The sequence below is a fragment of the Schistocerca piceifrons genome, chromosome 7, assembly GCF_021461385.2.
Source record: "Schistocerca piceifrons isolate TAMUIC-IGC-003096 chromosome 7, iqSchPice1.1, whole genome shotgun sequence".
NCBI lineage: Eukaryota > Metazoa > Arthropoda > Insecta > Orthoptera > Acrididae > Schistocerca > Schistocerca piceifrons.
The window spans coordinates 255697320-255717772 of record NC_060144.1 but is presented as its reverse complement, the minus strand read 5'-3'; positions in this window follow the sequence as shown (position 1 = coordinate 255717772).

The following is a 20453-nucleotide window of genomic DNA, read 5'->3' as shown; positions in this document are numbered from 1 at the left end:
GTTGAATACTTCACGTCGCAGTCTTTCTTGGACCCTAGCAGACCAATATTTCTCCAAGAAAGCCCGTTCAAATTGTTCGTAGGTGACGCACAGTTCAGCCATGTCTGTGGCCCACAACAGTGCGTCGCCTTGTGTGAAGCCTACTACATATCTAATCTTCTGTGCCTCAGTCCAGTTTCTTGGTAAGACATTTTTAAATGCTCTTACAAATACGACTGGATGAGTTTTTCTGGATTCTGTGGAGAAAACTGGAAACTGTCTATGTTTCAACAGGCTCTCATCGACTAGAATCGTCGAGATGCAAGGCGACACGCCTACTGCCTGTTGCAGCACCGCGTTTGGCGAATAGTCATTGTTTGCCTGTGCCGGTGCGTGCACATACGCCGGACTGGGCGCGTGATGTTCTGCGTTATTGACATTGTAATCTGGCACAGGCGAATAAGTGTCGCGCTGCCTGTTGCTTGACGTAGGCAAGTCATTTGAAACATTCAGTCTACCAGCAATTTCCTTGCGTATTCTGTCCTCGGCTACTTTGATTTCATTACCTAATTTTTCAAAAAGTTTTATTTCCCAGTCAGTTATTGATTCATTTACATTATCGTTTTCTAAAGTTTCATTTATTTTGATAATGTCCGCTTTGATACGTCGAGTCTCCTGTTTCAGAAAACCGACTTCTTCGTTAACTTTATTAACTTGGTCAGGTATTTCTTCACATGCGGACTGTACTCTTGTTAAATTTAATTGAATAGCCTGTACGTTTTCATGTATTTCTTTTTGTACGGTTTGTGTTTGATTGTGTGTTTCTACTATTTCTGACAGTTCCTGTTCCTGTTTGTTTGTAAGATCTGACAATTTCTTTTCTAAGTCATTTGCCAATACATTGTATACACTATTGACGGTTTTGATGACTTTGTCTTCGATCTTTTGATCAATTTCATTGGTGAGTTTATTTAAGCGTTGATCGAAATGTCTGTGTATGTTTTCAAATTGCCTGTTTACACTTGAAAACTGCTGTTGGAACCCAATTTCCATGTATGACAATTTTGTGTTTGTCATGTTGTGGCTGATTTCTAGATTCGCCAGTTTTGTGTTCGTCGTGTTGTGGCTGATATCTAGATTTGCCAGTTTTGTGTTCGTTGTGTTGTGGCTGACTTCTAGATTCGCCAGTTTTGTGTTCGTTGTGTTGTGACTCATCTTTAAATCAGATAATTGCTCGCTCACGTTTGACATCAGACTATATAATGCCTCAAGCGTAACTGACGAAGCTTGTGTGTTTGTATTTATGCCATTATTTGTTGCCATTGTTTCTCTGCCACGGTCTGATTGAATCGAAACCGGGCTAGGTTCACTGATTTCACGCGAAATATTTTCATCTGATCTGGTAATCGATGCTTCATCGACTGTGCACAAGGTTTCATTTGCAAGTGGTTCGTTATTGTAAATCCCTGTGGAGTGCAATTGAATTGTATTTACTTCTACATTATGTTGTGCTGAAAAACTAATTGCGTCATCATTTACGTCACTATTGTCAGAATCGGTGACGTGTCCATGAACATTCGTCAAATTAAAGTTCTCCGATTCCATTGTGGAGATATTATTTTTATCTGTACTTTACTGTTTATCTAAATCTTTAAATTCTCTCGCAGTTGAATTAATAAAAATATCTTGCGATTGTTATTTGTTGCGCGTCGGAAATTTACAAGATGGCGCACTACGTCTTCTAATTCTGCGATTGTTGAACATAAAAAAGTAATTATCAAAGTGTAATTGTGTGTTGCCACAAACACTACCAGGATTTTAATATGGAAAGGAAAAGGTTCTGCTTTAAGTGGAGCCAAGCCAAGGTGCAGCCACTGCATGCGTTTGCGCTTTCCTACCTTAATTCCGGCTGAGCTGCGTCACTCACGATTACGTTAGTTTTGTAAATCCTTGTCTTTGTTCCTTCTGGTTATTGTGCCATCCGTTTATACAGTTAATATTGTTTCACCTTATTCGTCATTTTCCATGTGCGCCATGTAACAGAGAAACAGTAATTAGTACAAGTACATTTGTAGCACAACAATGAAGTACTTACTCTTTGTTCCACCAGCACTGTCCCTGTCAGCGGTCGCCAGTGTGGCGAAATAAATAAAAAAAACATTTTGATTTTATTGTGTTTTTAACTTTAGAATTTTTGAAAGGCTTTTTTTTACGGATTGTATTGACCGGCTTGAATGCGGACAAATACAGTGCTGCGTGAAATATGCCTGTAATATAATTTACCATTCCGGTTAATTACATTTTGAATTCTACGTCATTGTTGATTTAATCAGAGTTCTCACTTTAGACGTAGAATTAGTCCTTCTGCCACAATATTAATTCATCAGTCGCCATCGAAGTTCTTCTCTTTGTTGACCGTGTGTATCTTCCTAAGTCAGCATCGGTTCACTTCACGAAGACGGTGGAAACCAAGGAATACAATGCTACGTTGCTTTAAATAATTTTCGTAACACTTCGATACTTCTCACTATTTTTTTTATTCACAAGACAATAAGACTTGCTCTGCTCGTCGCACAAACCATAATTACTAACAATATGGCTGCCTTTCCGCAGACACCAAAAATTACGTCCATCCTCCTTCTTGGAGTATGAAACAAAAGAGAATCCAATGTGAACATTACAAAGATTATAACCTACATGCCTCTCAATTTAATCTTTGGCGCAGCCTTTAAGGTATTGTATGTCTCTGCGTCGGAATGTGTCATTACAACCTGTATAGAAAATTGGAAGAGAGATCAACATAAACACAATTTCCGCCTTTTTATTGCTCATGAAAACCACACATTGCAAGTTGTATCAACATACAGCGAGACCTTCAGAGGTGGTGGTCCAGATTGCTGTACACACCGACACCTCTAATACCCAGTAGCACGTCCTCTTACATTGAGGCATACCTGTATTCGCCGTGGCGTACTATCCACAAGTTCATAAAGGCACTGTTGGTCCAGGTTGTCCCACTCCTCAACGGCATAGTTATCTCGGCATAGTTACCTCAGAGTGGTTGGTGGGTCACGACGTCTATAAAGAGCCCTTTTCAATCTACCCCAGGCATGTTCGATAGAGTTCATGTCTGGAGAACATGCTGGCCACTCTAGTCGAGCGATATCGTTATCCTGAAGGAAGTTATTCACAAGATGTGCACGTTGGGGACGCGAATTGTCGTCCATGAAGACGAATGCCTCGCCAATATGCTGCCGATATGGTTGCGCTATCGGTCGGAGGATGGCATTCACGTATCGTACAGCCGTTACGGCGCCTTCCATGACCGTCAGCGGCGTACGTCGGCCCCACATAATGCCACCCCAAAGCAGCAGGGAAGCTCCACCTTGCTGCACTCGCTGGACAGTGTGTTTAAGGCGTTCAGCCTGACCAGGTTGCCTCCAAACACGTCTCCGACGATTGTCTGATTGAATGCATTTGCGACATTCATCGGTCAAGAGAACCTGATGCCAATCCTGAGCGGTCCGCAGGGCATGTTGTTTTGCCTATCTGTACCGCGCTACATGGTGTCGTGGTCGCAAAGATGGACCTCGCCATGGACGTTGGGAGTGAAGATGCGCATCATGCAGCCGCACAGTTTGAGTCGTAACACGACGTCCTGTGGCTGTACGAAAAGCATTATTCAACGTGGTGGCGTTGCTGTCAGGGTTCCTCCGAGTCATAATCCGTAGGTAGCGGTCATCCACTGCAGTAGTAGCCCTTGGGTGGCCTGAGCAAGGGAAGTCATCGACAGTTCCTATCTCTCTGTTTCTCCTCCATGTCCGAACAACATCGCCTTGGTTCACTCCGAGAGGCCTGGACATGTCCATTGCTGAGAGCCCTTCCTGGCACAAAGTAGCAATGCGGACGCGATCGAACCGCGGTATTCATCGTCTAGACGTGGTTGAACTACAGACAAAACGAGCCGTGTACCTCTTTCCTGGTGCAATGGCTGGAAGTGATCAGCTGTCGGACCCCTCCGTCTAATAGGCGCTGCTCATGCATGGTCGTTTAGATTTTTGGGCGGCTTTAGTAACACCTCTGAACAGTCAAAGGGACTGTGCCTGTTGCACAATATCCACAGTCAACGTTTATCTTCAGGAGTTCTGGGAACTGGGGTGGTGCAAAACTTTTTTTTGATGTGTGTATTTGTGCACAGCGGTGCTTTCGGCGGTCGCTTAACGAAGAGTAATTATTGTGAGTAAAGTACCGTGAAACAGGAACTGATGTCTCCAGTTTGATTCCGAGATTTGAGAAGTTGTGCAGTGAAAGCAACGTTATTAATTCTATTGATTGTATTAGCGATACACCTTCTCGGTAAATTGTTCGTGTTTTTAAAATCCGTTGTTAATTTATTATTATATTAGGTTGGTGCATAAGCTCGTAGCGTTTTTGTTTTGCATGTTGGTATTCCGGTTGTTACGAGTTTATTTATCGATTGTCGATTTTTATTTGTAGTTCACTGTTGCTATTTGAGTTAACATGTAGTCGTTTTGTCATTTAGACAAATTGAGTGTGCTGTGTACACTATAAAATCGAGTGGCAAGTGGAGAAATCGGAACGTTTACGACCTGTTCTGCTGTTTGAGTTCAGTGGAGGCGTGACGGCAGCGGAGGTAGCTAGAAACATTTGCGCCGTGTATGGGGATAATGCCATTGGAAGAGCACGACAAGAAAATGAGGATCGTTTTGACATTAGTGTGTCTCCACGTACGGAAAGACCTTCGGGGTTTGATGAAGATCTTTTAAACGCATTAATCAGCAATGATCCACGTCAGTCATCATTCCACCATCGGGTGACATTTGTATGCAGTTGGGAAGGTTCAAAAATCAGATGTATGGATACCGCATGCTCTAAGCCAAAAGCACAAAAATCAGCAGGTGTCCATAAGTGCAACTCTGGCTCGTGAACAAACCCGACCATTCGTATCCTGTATCGTTACTGGTGGCGAGAAACATATAAGGAAAAGAAGGGAATGGTTAAGTCCAAACAGAGCAGCAACTACCCGTACGAAGATCTGCACACATCCACTAAAGATAATGTTATGCATCTGATGGAACAACGACGGTGTGGCGCACTACGAATCGCTTACCCGAGGTGTAACCGCTACTGCTACCATTTATTGTCAACAAACTGAGACGTTTTGCAGACGAAATCCAAGAACGACCATCAGGAAAACGCTTCTCCACGATAACGCCCGCCTGCATTCTCCTAGGCTAATAAGAAACACTACACAGGCGTTGGATTGGGAAGTCATTCCGCGCCCACCTTATTCACCTGATATTGCGTCCTCAGATTTTCACCTTTGCGGAATCGAAAACTTAAACCCAGCGTTGGCAGACTGTTGTAAGAAGTGAAGGAGAACCTATTATTGATGACTAAAATATCAGTTATGTGTATCTGTTGTGTTTATTCAACTTACGGAAAAACGCTACGAACATTTGCACCAAGCCAACATTTTAATACTAACCCAACTGCATCAACTACGCACTTCAACTACATTAGATGCGCCTATGTTAATGGGATGCATGCTGGACTCACATGCGTGAGGACAACGGTCCAAACCCAAGTCTGGCCATTCGGAATAGTAGATTTTGTGTGATTTCCCGAAATAGCTTCAGGAAAATGTCGGGATGGTTCCTCTGAAAGAGCACAGGTGATTTCCTTCCCCATCTTTAAGTCAATCCTAGCTTGTACTGCGTCTCTAAGGATCTCTGTCGACGTGGCGTTAAACCCTCATCATCTTTCCTTCCTTCCTTCGCACCAAGTAAGTTGTTGAAAGGCGCTGTGGTGTAAATGCGAGATACTGCCTATGACAAAGAACCCGATAGTGTCTCAAGTTTAGTGCTGATCTTCAGGAGTACATTTAAATATATGGGTGTAATTCTGAGAGAGAAAGATGAACACATGAAGTCAGTTGTGTGGAATGCACGTAGAAGACTTGGCTCTTGTGAACAAAGAGCTGTTCACCTCTGAAGGAAGTCACGGACAGCCTGCTAGTGCGACCAATTATAGAGTTCTGTTCCAGCATTTGCAGTCCTTACAGAGTAGGCATGACAGCAGACACGAGACGAATTCAGAGACTGTATTCTGAAGTGTAGTTTTAACACAGTGTACACTATTTGATGTGTAGTTCCGATACAGATACGACAGGTTGCTTAAGCAATTATGTAGGGCTGAGGATGATTCAGGGAGATCGAAACTAGTTATACTGCACAAATTGTGTAACTGAGATTGAAAAGAGAAAACAGACAAATAAACTTTTTAGAAAAGTAGTTTGTTTTTAATATGTCAAGCCTTGCATCGGGCCTGAAGTTGTAGAAAAAAAAATGTGGAATTTTAAGTTCATTCAGTTAATTCTGCAATATCAGAGATAATGTCCTAACTATTCACCAGAAATCAAAACTGCCAGAATGCAATGTTTGTTTTGTGTGGTAGTGCTCTTACTAAGTAGCGCTCTTTTCTGGTATTGGAAACTCGGCGAAATGAGTCTACCGCTGCCCTACTTCTCGCTGCTAAGTTCGTTTTAGGCTACAACTCAGGAATAGATTAGACTGCTCGTAACAGTTCAGAAATTGTCTGTGCAATGACAAGGTTCTAGATTGGATTCTGGTAAGCATTATCCGTTCTAGGAAAACATTTTAAAAAAGGGAGGGAAACACTTTCGCGATGAATAAAAGTCTCAAAGAAAAGTTCTGACCGTGCACACGCTCTTGCATTGCTGCAAAGTCCAACTGTCCGGAGGTCTATTCCAGTGGGCAAGACATCGCGATTCATATATTATGCTGCATCACTTGAAATAAAATTCGTAATTACCTCCTCACCAGGCGACAGATCTACCCGCCGGGAGGTCCTAGCCACACATTACATTTCATACCTTGTTTGTTGTTGCGGTCTTCAGTCCTGAGACTGGTTTGATGCAGCTCTCCATGCTAATCTATCCTGTGCAAGCTCCTTCATCTCCCAGTACCTACTGCAACCTACATCCTTCTGAATCTGCTTAGTGTATTCCTCTCTTGGTCCTCCTCTACGATTTTTACCCTCCACGCTGCCCTACAATGCTAAATTTGTGATCCCTTGATGCCTCAGGACATGTCCTACCAACCGATCCCTTCTTCTTGTCAAGTTGTGCCACAAACTTCTCTTCTCCCCAATCCTATTCAATACCTCCTCATTAGTTATGTGATCTACCCACCTAATCTTCAGCATTCTTCTATACCACCACATTTCGAAAGCTTCTATTCTCTTGTCCAATCTATTTATTGTCCATGTTTCACTTCCATACATGGCTACACTCCATACAAATACTTTCAGAAACGACTTCCTGACACTTAAATCTATACTCGATGTTAACAAATTTCTCTTCTTCAGAAACGCTTTCCTTGCTATTGCCAGTCTACATTTTATATCCTCTCTACTTCGACCATCATCAGTTATTTTGCTCCCCAAATAGCAAAACTCCTTTACTACTTTGAGTGTCTCATTTCCTAACCTAATTCCCTCAGCATCACCAGACTTAATTCGACTACATTCCATTATCCTCGTTTTGCTTTTGTTGATGTTCATCTTATATCCTCCTTTCAAGACACTGTCCATTCCGTTCAACTGCTCTTCCAAGTCCTTTGCTGTCACTGACAGAATTAGAATGTCATCGGCGAACCTCAAAGTTTTTATTTCTTCTCCATGGATTTTAATACCTACTCCGAACTTTTCTTTTCTTTCCTTTACTGCTTGCTCAATATACAGATTGAATAACATCGGGGAGAGGCTACAACCCTCTGTCTCACTCCCTTCCCAACGACTGCTTCCCTTTCATGCCCCTCGACTCTCATAACTGCCATCTGGTTTCTGTAAAAATTGTAAATAGCCTTTCGCTCCCTGTATTTTACCCCTGCCACCTTTAGAATTTGAAAGAGAGTATTCCAGTCGACATTGTCAAAAGCTTTCTCTAAGTCTACAAATGCTAGAAACGTAGGTTTGCCTTTCCTTAATCTTTCTTCTAAGATAAGTCGTAAGGTCAGTATTGCCTCACGTGTTCCAACGTTTCTACGGAATCCAAACTGATCTTCCCCGAGGTCGGCTCTACCAGTTTTTCCATTCGTCTGTAAATAATTTGCGTTAGTATTTTGCAGCTGTGACTTATTAAACTGATAGTTCGGTAATTTTCACATCTGTCAACACCTGCTTTCTTTGGGATTGGAATTATTATATTCTTCTTGAAGTCTGAGGGTATTTCGCCTGTCTCGTACATCTTGCTCACCAGATGGTACAGTTTTGTCAGGACTGGCTCTCCCAAGGCCGTCAGTAGTTCTAATGGAATGTTGTCTACTCCCGGGGCCTTGTTTCGACTCAGGTCTTTCAGTGCTCTGTCAAACTCTTCACGCAGTATCGTATCTTCCACTTCATCTTCATCTACATCCTCTTCCATTTCCATAATATTGTCCTCAAGTACATCGCCCTTGTATAGATCCTCTATATACTCCTTCCACCTTTCTGCTTTCCCTTCTTTGCTTAGAACTGGGTTTCCATCTGAGCTCTTGATATTCATACAAGTGGGTCTCTTTTCTCCAAAGGCCTCTTTAATTTTCCTGTAGGCAGTATCTATCTTACCCCTAGTGAGATAAGCCTCTACATCCTTACATTTGTCCTCTAGCCATGCCTGCTTAGCCATTTTGCACTTCGTGTCGATCTCATTTTTGAGACGTTTGTAGTTCTTTTTGCCCGCTTCACTTACTGCATTTTTATATTTTCTCCTTTCATCAATTAAATTCAATATTTCTTCTGTTATCCAAGGATTTCTACCAGCTCTCGTCTTTTTACCTACTTGATCCTCTGCTGCCTTCACTACTTCATCCCTCAGAGCTACCCATTCGTCTTCTACTGTATTTCTTTCCCCCATTCCTGCCAATTGTTCCCTTATGCTCTCCCTGAAACTCTGTACAACCTCTGGTTCTTTCAGTTTATCCAGGTCCCATCTCCTTAAATTCCCACCTTTTTGCAGTTTCTTCAGTTTTAATCTACAGTTCATAACCAATAGATTGTGGTCAGAGTCCACATCTGCCCCTGGAACTGTCCTACAATTTAAAACCTGGTTCCTAAATCTCCGTCTTACCATCTTACATTATATAATCATACCTTAAGAAATGGTATATTTTCCTATATTCTTGTTACATAACAACAAATCTCATTTGTATCAATCTTTTTACGACTTTTACTTTCTGGATTCCAGATTTAACGATAAGGCTATCAACAATGCATGAAATTAGCTTCAGAGAACTTATTACACATCTACTCAATCGGAGAACTAGTCCCAGAATGTCCTTTCATAACTCATTAATTTCGTTTTAGCAAAGTCCAGAGAGAAGCGCTGCGTGCCACAAAATGCATAGCTTCACTCTATTTACAGCCGCAGGCAGAGGAAAAGGCTTCTTCTCGTAGGCAGAAGATAGCAGCAGGAAGAGCAGGAGCAAGATAGGGAGAAATTTAAAATGTGAGCCATTGCTGGCTAATGCACGGCTATCGGTCACCGGGGATACAGCGGTGCCTCGGATTTCTTTTCTCCGTTGCTCTTAGCAATAACGGTATCACGTTTGTAGTATATTTCTCCGATCATAAGCAGCTATACTTTGAAGCTCTGCTACATATGAAAACAACTACTATTCTGGCCAGTCAAGCTGAAAGCGCTCGCAGCCCAAAATCAGAGATTCTCCATTATGCAGAAAATGTAGTCAATGTGTCCAGTCAAGCAGAAATAGCTGAAAGCGCTCGCAGCCGTAAATCAAAGATTCTCCATTATGCAGAAAATGTAATTAATGTTTATGTGACTTGCTCGTCACTACGCACGTCTCCATTGTTTGGAAAGTAACAGCGTCTCATTCGAATTTAATTCATAGAAATTAGACTTTAAAGATGGTAAATACCAAAGTTTCGCTATTACAATTGTCATTTTGGATACCATTAGTTTTGTTTTTGCTGTTCTTCAAGTATTCGAAGTTCAGTGATAGAATAACAACTCGGAAATGGCAGTGTAACATTCGCGTATCATTAGTATCTTAGTGCTATTATTCTTTTAAACGTCATACATCTCATAAGATTAGAAGTTTAAAGCTACACTGCTAGAGAGCAGAAGGAAGGCATTGTGTCCAGGTCCCTCTGTAATTTTTTAGAGGGTAACTCCGTTGCCGCGACCGTCCATCTTGCTTAATGGTGCCGCTACTGCCTCCGCCAGCCATTAAGAAAAACCTTAAAGGACCCAGTTTATCACACGGATAAAGCAAATACTGTCGGGATGTAACCAGAGTTTTCATGTCGTACAAAACCTATGCTGTTGTTCATCGTCATAATTGTTGTTGCTATTAGTAGTGACTAAAAGTAACTCAAGTAAGAAACGTGGAGGCGATGGTTTTGTTGCATCAGTACATTTTAGTCGACAGAGCCGTACTGAGATGACTGTTGTTGTTGTATTCAGTCCTGAGACTGGTTTGATGCAGCTCTCCACGCTACTCTATCCTGTGCAAGCTTCTTCATCTCCCAGTACTTAATGCAACCTACACCCTTCTGAATCTGCTTAGTGTATTCATCTCTTGGTCTCCCTCTACGTTTTTTACCCTCCACGCTGCCCTCCAATGCTAAATTTGTGATCCCTTGATACCTCAGAACATGTCCTACCAACCGGTCCCTTCTTCTTGTCAAGTTGTGCCACAAACTCCTCTTCTCCTCAATTCTATTCAATACCTCCTCATTAGTTATGTGATCTACCCATCTAATCTTGAGCATTCTTCTGTAGCACCACATTTCGAAAGCTTCTATTCTCTTCTTGTCCAAACTATTTATCGTCCATGTTTCTCTTCCATACATGGCTACACTCCATACAAATACTTTCAGAAACAACTTCCTGACACTTAAATCTATACTCGATGTTAACAAATTTTTCTTCTTCAGAAACGCTTTCCTTGTCATTGCCAGTCGACATTTTAGCCAGGATGGTTCCTTTGAAAGGGTACGGCCGATTTCCTTCCCAATCCTTCCCTAACCCGAGCTTGCGCTCCGTCTCTAATGACCTCGTTGTCGACGGACGTTAAACACTAACCACCACCACCACCATCTACATTTTATGTCCTCTCTACTTCGACCATCATCAGTTATTTTGCTCCCCAAATAGCAAAACTCCTTTACTACTTTAAGTGTCTCATTTCCTAATCTAATTCCCTCAGCATCACCCGACTTGATTCGACTACATTCCATTATCCTCGTTTTGCTTTTGTTGATGTTCATCTTGTATCCTCCTTTCAAGACACTGTCCATTCCGTTCAACTGCTCTTCCAATTCCTTTGCTGTCTGTGACAGAATTACAATGTCATCGGCAAACCTAAAGGTTTTTATTTCTTCTCCATGGACTTTAATACCTACTCCGAATTTTTCTTTTGTTACCTTCACTGCTTGTGCAATATACAGATTGAATAACATCGGAGACACGCTACAACCCTGTCTTACTCCCTTCCCAACGACTGCTTCCCTTTCATGCCCCTCGACTCTTATAACTGCCATCTGGTTTCCGTAAAAATTGTAAATAGCCTTTCGCTCCCTGTATTTTACCCCTGCTACCTTTAGAATTTGAAAGAGAGTATTCCAGTCGACATTGTCAAAAGCTTTCTCTAAGTCTACAAATGCTAGAAATGTAGGTTTGCGTTTCCTTAATCTATTTTCTAAGATAAGTCGTAGGGTCAGTATTGCCTCACGTGTTCCAACATTTCTGCGGAATCCAAACTGATCTTCACCGAGTTCGACTTCTACCAGTTTTTCCATTCGTCTGTAAAGAATCTGCGTTAGTATCTCGCAGCTGTGACTTATTAAACTGATAGTTCGGTAATTTTCACATCTGTCAACACCTGCTTTCTTTGGGATTGGAATTATTATATTCTTCTTGAAGTCTGAGGGTATTTCGTCTGTCTCATACATCTTGCTCACCCGATGGTAGAGTTTTGTCAGGACTGGCTCTCCCAAGGCCGTCAGTAGTTCTAACGGAATGTTGTCTACTTCCGGGGCCTTGTTTCGACTCAGGTCTTTCAGTGCTCTGTCAAACTCTTCACGCAGTATCGTATCTCCCATTTCATCTTCATCTACATCCTCTTCCATTTCCATAATATTGTCCTCAAGTACATCGCCCTTGTATAGACCCTCTATATGCTCCTTCCACCTTTCTGCTTTCCCTTCTTTGCTTAGAACTGGTTTCCATCTGAGCTCTTGATATTCATACAAGTGGGTCTCTTTTCTCCAAAGGTCTCTTTAACTTTCCTGTAGGCAGTATCTATCTTACCCCTAGTGAGATAAGCCTCTACATCCTTACATTTGTCCTCTAGCCATCCCTGCTTAGTCATTTTGCACTTCCTATCGATCTCATTTTTGAGACGTTTGTATTCCCTTTTGCCTGCTTCATTTACTGCGTTTTTATATTTTCTCCTTTCATCAATTAAATTCAATATTTCTTATGTTACCCAAGGATTTATACTAGCCCTCGTCTTTTTACCTACTTGATCCTCTGCTGCCTTCACTACTTCATCCCTCAGAGCTACCCATTCTTCTTCTACTGTATTTCTGTCCCCCATTCCTGCCAATTGTTCCCTTATGCTCTCCCTGAAACTCTCTACAACCTCTGGTTTAGTCAGTTTATCCAGGTCCCATCTCCTTAAATTCCCACCTTTTTGCAGTTTCTTCAGTTTTAATCTACAGTTCATAACCAATAGATTGTGGTCAGAGTCCACATCTGCCCCTGGAAATGTCTTACAATTTAAAACCTGGTTCCTAAATCTCTGTCTTACCATTATATAATCTATCTGATACCTTCTAGTATCTCCAGGATTCTTCCATGTATACAACCTTCTTTTATGATTCTTGAACCAAGTGTTAGCTATGATTAAGTTACGGTCTGTGCAAAATTCTATCAGACGGCTTCCTCTTTCATTTCTCTCCCTCAATCCATATTCACCCACTATGTTTCCTTCTCTCCCTTTTCCTACTCTCGAATTCCAGTCACCCATGACTATTAAATTTTCATCTCCCTTCACTACCTGAATAATTTCTTTTATCTCATCATACATTTCAAATTTCTTCATCATCTGCAGAGCTAGTTGGCATATAAACTTGTACTACTGTAATAGGCATGGGCTTTGTGTCTATCTTGGCCACAATAATGCGCTCACTATGCTGTTGGTAGTAGCTTACCCGCACTCCTATTTTTTATTCATTATTAAACCTACTCCTGCGTTACCCCTATTTGATTTTGTATTTATAACCCTGTATTCACCTAACTAAAAGTCTTGTTCCTCCTGCCACCAAACTTCACTAATTCCCACTATATCTAACTGTAACCTAAACATTTCCCTTTTTAAATTTTCTAACCTATCTGCCGGATTAAGGGGTCTGACATTCCACGCTCCGATCCGTAGAACGCCAGTTTTCTTTCTCCTGATAACGACGTCCTCTTGAGTAGTCCCCGCCCGGAGATCCGAATGGGGGACTATTTTACCTCCGGAATATTTTACCCAAGAGGACGCCATCATCATTTAACCATACAGTAAAGCTGCATGCCCTCGGGAAAAATTACGGCTGTAGTTTCCCCTTGCTTTCAGCCGTTCGCAGTACCAGCACAGCAAGGCCGTTTTGGTTAGTGTCGCAAGGCCAGATCAGTCAATCATCCAGACTGTTGCCCCTGCAACTACTGAAAAGGCTGCTGCCCCTCTTCAGGAACCACGCGTTTGTCTGGCCTCTCAACAGATACCCCTCCGTTGTGGTTGCACCTACGGTACGGTCATCTGTATCGCTGAGGCACGCAAGCCTCACCACCAACGGCAAGGTCCATGGTTCATGGGGAGGCTGAGATGACTATCTTATACTATTTTTTTCACATTTTCGGCAAATATTTGAAGTTGTGCTTTTGAAGCTGTATTAGAACATACTTTTACTTTCACTGTTTGAAGGAGTCTTACTACTTTTTTAGCTTCTATCACGTCCAGGCTTTCCCGTTGACTGTGTGAAGCAAGCATATGTGGCACAAAGATTGCACTGGGCGGTGGCGGTGTGAATAGAATAACAAAATTTCCGATGTGAAGAAATAGCACCTCAGTTGCGTTACCAGTTCTTTACATCGGCGTTCTTAAAAAAAAAAAACAGTTGATGAAAATTATGAACCAAAATCTAAATGGCAAGATTGGTCTTAACGGTGGATGGAGATGTGTGGTGGGAAATACTGACACGTAATCAGCGTTCTGCCCTACCAACAGAAACTGCAATGTTTAGCTTCACCACACAATTTTGATACTACAACTGCTAGGTCGCTCTCGCTGGCAGAAATGAAAAAAAAAAAAAACAAAAAAAAAAAAAAAAAACGAGGAAGTCGACATGAAGTGTTCCGAACGAATCCGACCTGTGACGAGTTCATTTCTCAGTTGCTCTAAGCAGTAAGGGTATCACGTTTGTGGTATATTTCTCCGATCATAAACAGTTATACTTTGTAGCTCTGCTACATGTGAAAACAACTACTATTCTGGTCAGTCAAGCTGAAAAAGCTGAAAGCGCTACATAGTGACACTGTTAAAAATAGAATGAGACTGTTCAAATCAGCAGAACGTTGCACAAACATTTTTATTGTTCCATGGAGTTAGTTACGTTTACTGTTTGAAATAATTATCCGATCAGCATACCATTGTCTTTATACCAATGTTTCACATCACATATGCTACGCAGAAATACTTAATTTAAACTATACTCGCGCTATATGCTTTAATTTGTGAATAATGAAAGAGACTGACCCATTCGGCTTATGGATGTAGAAATCACAGTGATTTAGCGTTGAACCGTGATTACTTTCGCAGTAGCCTGTCAATTTGTTGTTTGGCCTCACAGTGAACTGCTAATTTGATGCGCAAGCAGAGATGCACGCCTGGGTACAATAATGATTCCGCAGGCAACCGCAAACATTTTTCCATGAAGGCACTGATCATCTCGTGTCACATTAGGATAAATATGTTAACGTTTATGACGGTTACTTCTGAAATAATAAACAGTTTACCTATTTTTTCCGCGTGTCTCTTTTTTTGTGCCCTTCATACATTTCGGCCAGCCGAGTACGTCTGTCAGCATGATCTCATTTCGCGGCCTCGGCTTCGAAGCGTATTGTAAATTTATATTCGCAACGAAATCTTAATTTAGAGTTTAGACTGTTTTTAATAAACCTCTGCGTTTAAAAATTGTTCCTAAACTGGGAAATTACGTCACCGTTAACACTATTGAGCATTTACAACTGTGTGTAAGTCCAAACTGAATTTTTTGTTAAAGGCAATCACATTTTAACTCCTAAGTTTAAGGTGGATATAGGCTTCGGCCATTTACCTACCACACATATACGACTATATCTCACTTCACCTTTTACCCACAGTTTACACACTTATCCACCAAAACAATAGCGATTAATCAACATTAGGATGAGAGCAGCAATCAACTTACTATTAGCTTATCCTTCTGAAAAAAATAATGAAATAAGAAAGGTGGTCGCCAGTCCTGATGGGACAAATTTTGAACATTCTTTTGTAATGGAATGAATTTCGATAATGCAAGCTTTTCTTTTATTGTTGGAAAGTTATTCGAAAACACGATGGATGCAAGCAGATACTGTGACTATAGCTTTCTGGCTACCATTTTGGAATTTAATTTGACACAGTTATTGAACGTAATTTACGTCAAATATTGATTTGACCACAAGCGAAATTAACTGTATCAAGTTTTAAAAAACTTGGCTACAGATTGTACACACTCGTGTACTGCCCGTTTTAGAGGCCATCTTCTCCTTCTCCCCCCCCCCCCCCCCCCCTGTCAGCTATCCCTTTCTCTGTCCATCCCTCCTCCCTCCTTTATATATCTATTCTTTTCTCTACGTCTATGCAAACATACGTGGATACGGACTCCTCGCCCCCTCTCGCACCTCTCTGACCTCTTCTACTGCTGGATCTATGACGATAGCAGCTTCTGTGTTTAGCGTGATTTTAATCGGTGAATGAGTAGATTACAAAGTTTCGGAGTATTCAAATTCTGTTGTACTATTCTACTCCTAAGCAGATAAACCATAAATTTAACTTCCCTGTTTTTTAAATTTTTTTAAATTAAAACCGACTGTGAGGAAAGAAACGTAACAGCTTGCTTTGTACGAAATTCTTAAAAAATATTTATATAAGGTGTAAGAAGATACATGGGAGAAACAATTTATCTCATGATTTAAAAGCCCTGATATAGTGATTAAAACTGACTGCGAGAATGAAAAGGAAACCACGCATTTTCACTTTCTTGCAATCTTTAGACTGTCATTTAAAAATACTTAGCTTATCTCCGTCTGAATGTTCAGTAGAATATCGTGTAAAAATAGGAAGTTAATCGGTCAAGAACTTTCCGAGATTTTTGGTAACATTGTGCCCCCTGTACATGTTACTTATGTATTTCTACAGCGTGTTCAGAAATTTCCGTTGCAGACTTGTAGAGGTGAGTGAGTAGATAATCTTTTGAATAGGAATCCGTGTTCGGAAACGTACTGTTTCCGTTCTACGGAGGTTTCAATTCACATGCGTAACGCGTCCGCGTCTGCTGAGGGAAAGAGAAAAGTATCTTAGTTGCTTGTTATCGTATGCAATAGGGTTGACAGGATGACGTGAACAACTTCTTGTGGGGTCATATGCGAAATTTAATTTACGAGAATCCTGTAGAGACAGAGGATGATCTGCTGACACAAGTTCTGGCCGCTGCACTAGAAACTGAAGAGACACCAAGTGGGATGAAGTGTGTGTGTGTGTGTGTGTGTGTGTGTGTGCCAGTGTCCTCCGTAGGTACAATGTCTCTAACAACGTTGGTGGTTGCCGCATCGAGCCGCTGTTGTAATGCATCAGCACTGTTCTGTGCGTACAGTATGCAGGACTTTTTTTTTTTTTTTTGCGGCCTAATACGAACAAGTGTGATTAACTGATAAGTGGGTTAGCGATGACTTGTCTTTCTATGTTATTATAGATTACTGCATTTTGATATTGCCGTTTCAGATTTCTGCGTTTTGTGAAAACGTAGTTAAGCAACAAATTACTTCTTTTCAAAATGACGAAGAAAAAGGATTATGGTAGTTCGCTGTTACGCTGAAACATGTACCTACTGAAATTAAATCAACTATATTGTCCGGAATTCAAGAAATAGAACATGTGCACTAAGAAAACTGTTACTTTGTAAAAGAAGATAATTATTAGAGTACCTAACTGTTCTTGCCTTTTAGCAGTTGAGCCGTCATTGTTGGTGGTGACAAATATGGAACACAGTTTCGTCACCTCACAAATATTGCGGATTAGTAATGGCTCGCCATGTTGCCAACCAGAGCCATGGTTCTGGAAGTGCTTGCGCTGTAATTATTTCACACACGACCTTTGTTCAGAAGAAACAGAGCACATTCCGTCGTCATTTGCAGCGTTTACAAATGCTTGCAGGCAACGGCAATGGACACTAATAAGAACTGCTTTAGCTAAAATTCTACCTGTGGTCGGGCTAGTTGCAGTGAAGTAAGAAAAACTGCAAAACAATGGCGATTGGGGAGCCAAGAATATAAACAAAGCCAATATAGATGGAGAGGCATGATACAGAATGACAAGTTGTAAATTAGGTCGCGTATTGCGACTCCGAGCACTGCGGGACTAGGTAGAGGAGAGACGACCGCCGCAGATAAGAACAGGGCAAGCGGAGGAGGGAAGTTAATAGATAAACTACTAAGTAGATGAGACGATGCTATAGCCATCTTTTAGGAAGTGCCGCGAAAGCGGCTATCCTGGCCGTTCACATCAAATTGACGATCTTAAATGGAGGTTGAGAACGTATACTATGAAATGATGTAAATGACACCGAAGGCGCATAAATGTAAAAAGGTTTGATAAAATAAACGTCAAACTGACCATGAAAAATACAATGTTGAAAAAGTGTACTATAAATCATTGTGAATGACGCCAAAAACACATAAATTGTAGAAGTATAATAAGATAGACTAATGGATCAGATAAAACGCATTATAATAAGAAAACCAATTTTTCACCTCCATAAATAAGAACACAGTGAACAATCCTAAAATTTCCTCCTAAGTACTAATAACGTGTCATTCAGTAAACAAACATTTCGTTGAGATGCAGTAAGACTGCAGCCAAATATAATAAAATAACTATCCGAAAGCAGAAAGGAGAAGGGGTGAAGCTGGATGCTATTTCAAAAAAGAAAAATTATTCATCAGGGTCATATGTTTAGGTGGGGCGTGTTCATTCATAGTATGCACCGCGGTGGGGCTAATACTGTGAAATTTTTCGGTTTCCCAAGCATATTCAGGACACGTCGGAGGTGTAGGTATCTGAAATAAGCACCCCGTCGTCAGGCCACGATTGGCCTACTGGGACCATCCGACCGCCGTGTCATCCTCATGGAGGATGCGGATAGGAGGGCGTGGGGTCAGCATACCGCTCTCCCGGTCGCTACGATGGTATTATTGATCGAAGCCGCTACTATTCGGTCGAGTAGCTCCTCAATTGGCATAGGCATTATTTTTTACGTGGTTGGTCAAGGCTGATTTTGAACTTCTAAGGTGTCTTGATGCTCTCCGCAACGATAGTTAAAGGCACGGCGGGTCTGGCCAACATAGATAGGCTGGCAGTCGAAAATCTATTTGCCGATCCTGCCAGATATCATACCCAGATAAGGGACCCTACAGTGAATTTTACAAGGTGCTAAGGAGTAATAAAGTAATTTGGGTAACGGCTGTTAGGTGGGACTTTTTTTGGATGATTGAATCAATAACATTTGGTTGATAAACATTTGAATGCTCGATAAATCTAGTTGTACCAAGTTCACACTGGTAGGCTTGCTCAGAAAGCGGGACATGATTGACATTGCAGAGAGAGCAGCCATTTTATGCTATTTTCTGTGATTTGAAGAGTAGTGAATGATGTAAGTAGTCGTTGTTTCCTTCGTGAATATATTAAAGTGGCTTTATTATCTCGCATGGTTATTTTCAGACCCAAATACGGAAGTGTGAAACCATTATGATGTTCCAAAGTGAACTGAATATTAGAATGAATTTTATTTAAGTCCCGGTCAAAAAGTCGTAAGTTGGCATCCGTACCATGAGAAAGGAGTATAATGTCATCGATATATCTTTTGTAACAAACTATTCTTTGAAGAAGTTGCTGAGGATGAGTTGAAAAAAAAAATCGATATTCGAGACAGCTAAAGTGAAAAAATGAAATGATCGTATGACATTGATGGTCGGGAGTCCAACATAGGGAAGTGCGGCCGCAGAGTTTGCAAGTTCTTTCAGCTGACGCCAAATTGGGTGACTTGTGTGTCGATGGTGATGAAATGATAATGAGAGCCGGCAGGGGTGGCCGAGCGGTTCTAGGCGCTACAGTCTGGAACCGCGCGACCGCTACAGTCGCAGGTTCGAATCCTGCCTCGGGCATGGATGTGTGTCATGTCCTTAGGTTAGTTAGGTTTAAGTAGTTCTAAGTTCTAGGGGACTGATGATCTCAGAAGTTAAGTCCCATAGTGCTCAGAGCCATTTGGGCCATTAGATAATGAGAACTACACAACACCAATTCCCCGAACAGAAACAATCTCCGACCCGCCCAGGAATCAAACTCGGGCGCGCTACATGGCAGTCAGACATGTTGGCCACTCAGCTAGTGAGGTGGACTATAGTTAATTTAAATGGCAATTAACCTTGCAGGAGGGGCCCTCATGGCTAGCCCGTCGATTTGTCTATATATTATGTTACTAAAGGAGGCATAAATGAGGTTAAGAAATCAAACGAAATGTAGTTACATTGTAACGAGAGACTCATCTCTGAACAAAGTTTTATCAGTGGAGTCTTGGTTTACCGTGCAGAACTATGAGTCTTGTTCTATCAAAAGTAATAGGGAAAGACGAAGTGAGTTGTGGAACGATGTAGTGTGTCCACCAATTTGGCAGGGCTGTACGCCATGTCAGAGTGAACAACAGTGTGACAAATGGGAAGCGCCGGCTTTCCGTGGACGCCGTACTTGCCCGCTTAGCCCCTGACAGATGACAGCCCGGTCGCTCGGAGAGATGACTTGCTGGCCGAGAACAGCGTGGGCCGCGGGCAGGGGGGTGGGGGATGAAACTTGGCGACTGACGCCGAAGCCACAAAACTACTGTGTGCGGCCGGCAGACAAATGCACTTGCTGGAGGGCGCTCGACGTGCCAAAGGAAAGGAGCGGCAGCTGCAGGCAGCAGTTGACTACCGCAGTAGAAGTAGCGACTAAATTTTATACCGCACGTACTCAGTGTTATGGGAGAGACATACCAGCTGCAAAGAATTGATTGCTCATCGCTTTCGTTACTGAAACTCATCTGTATACTAA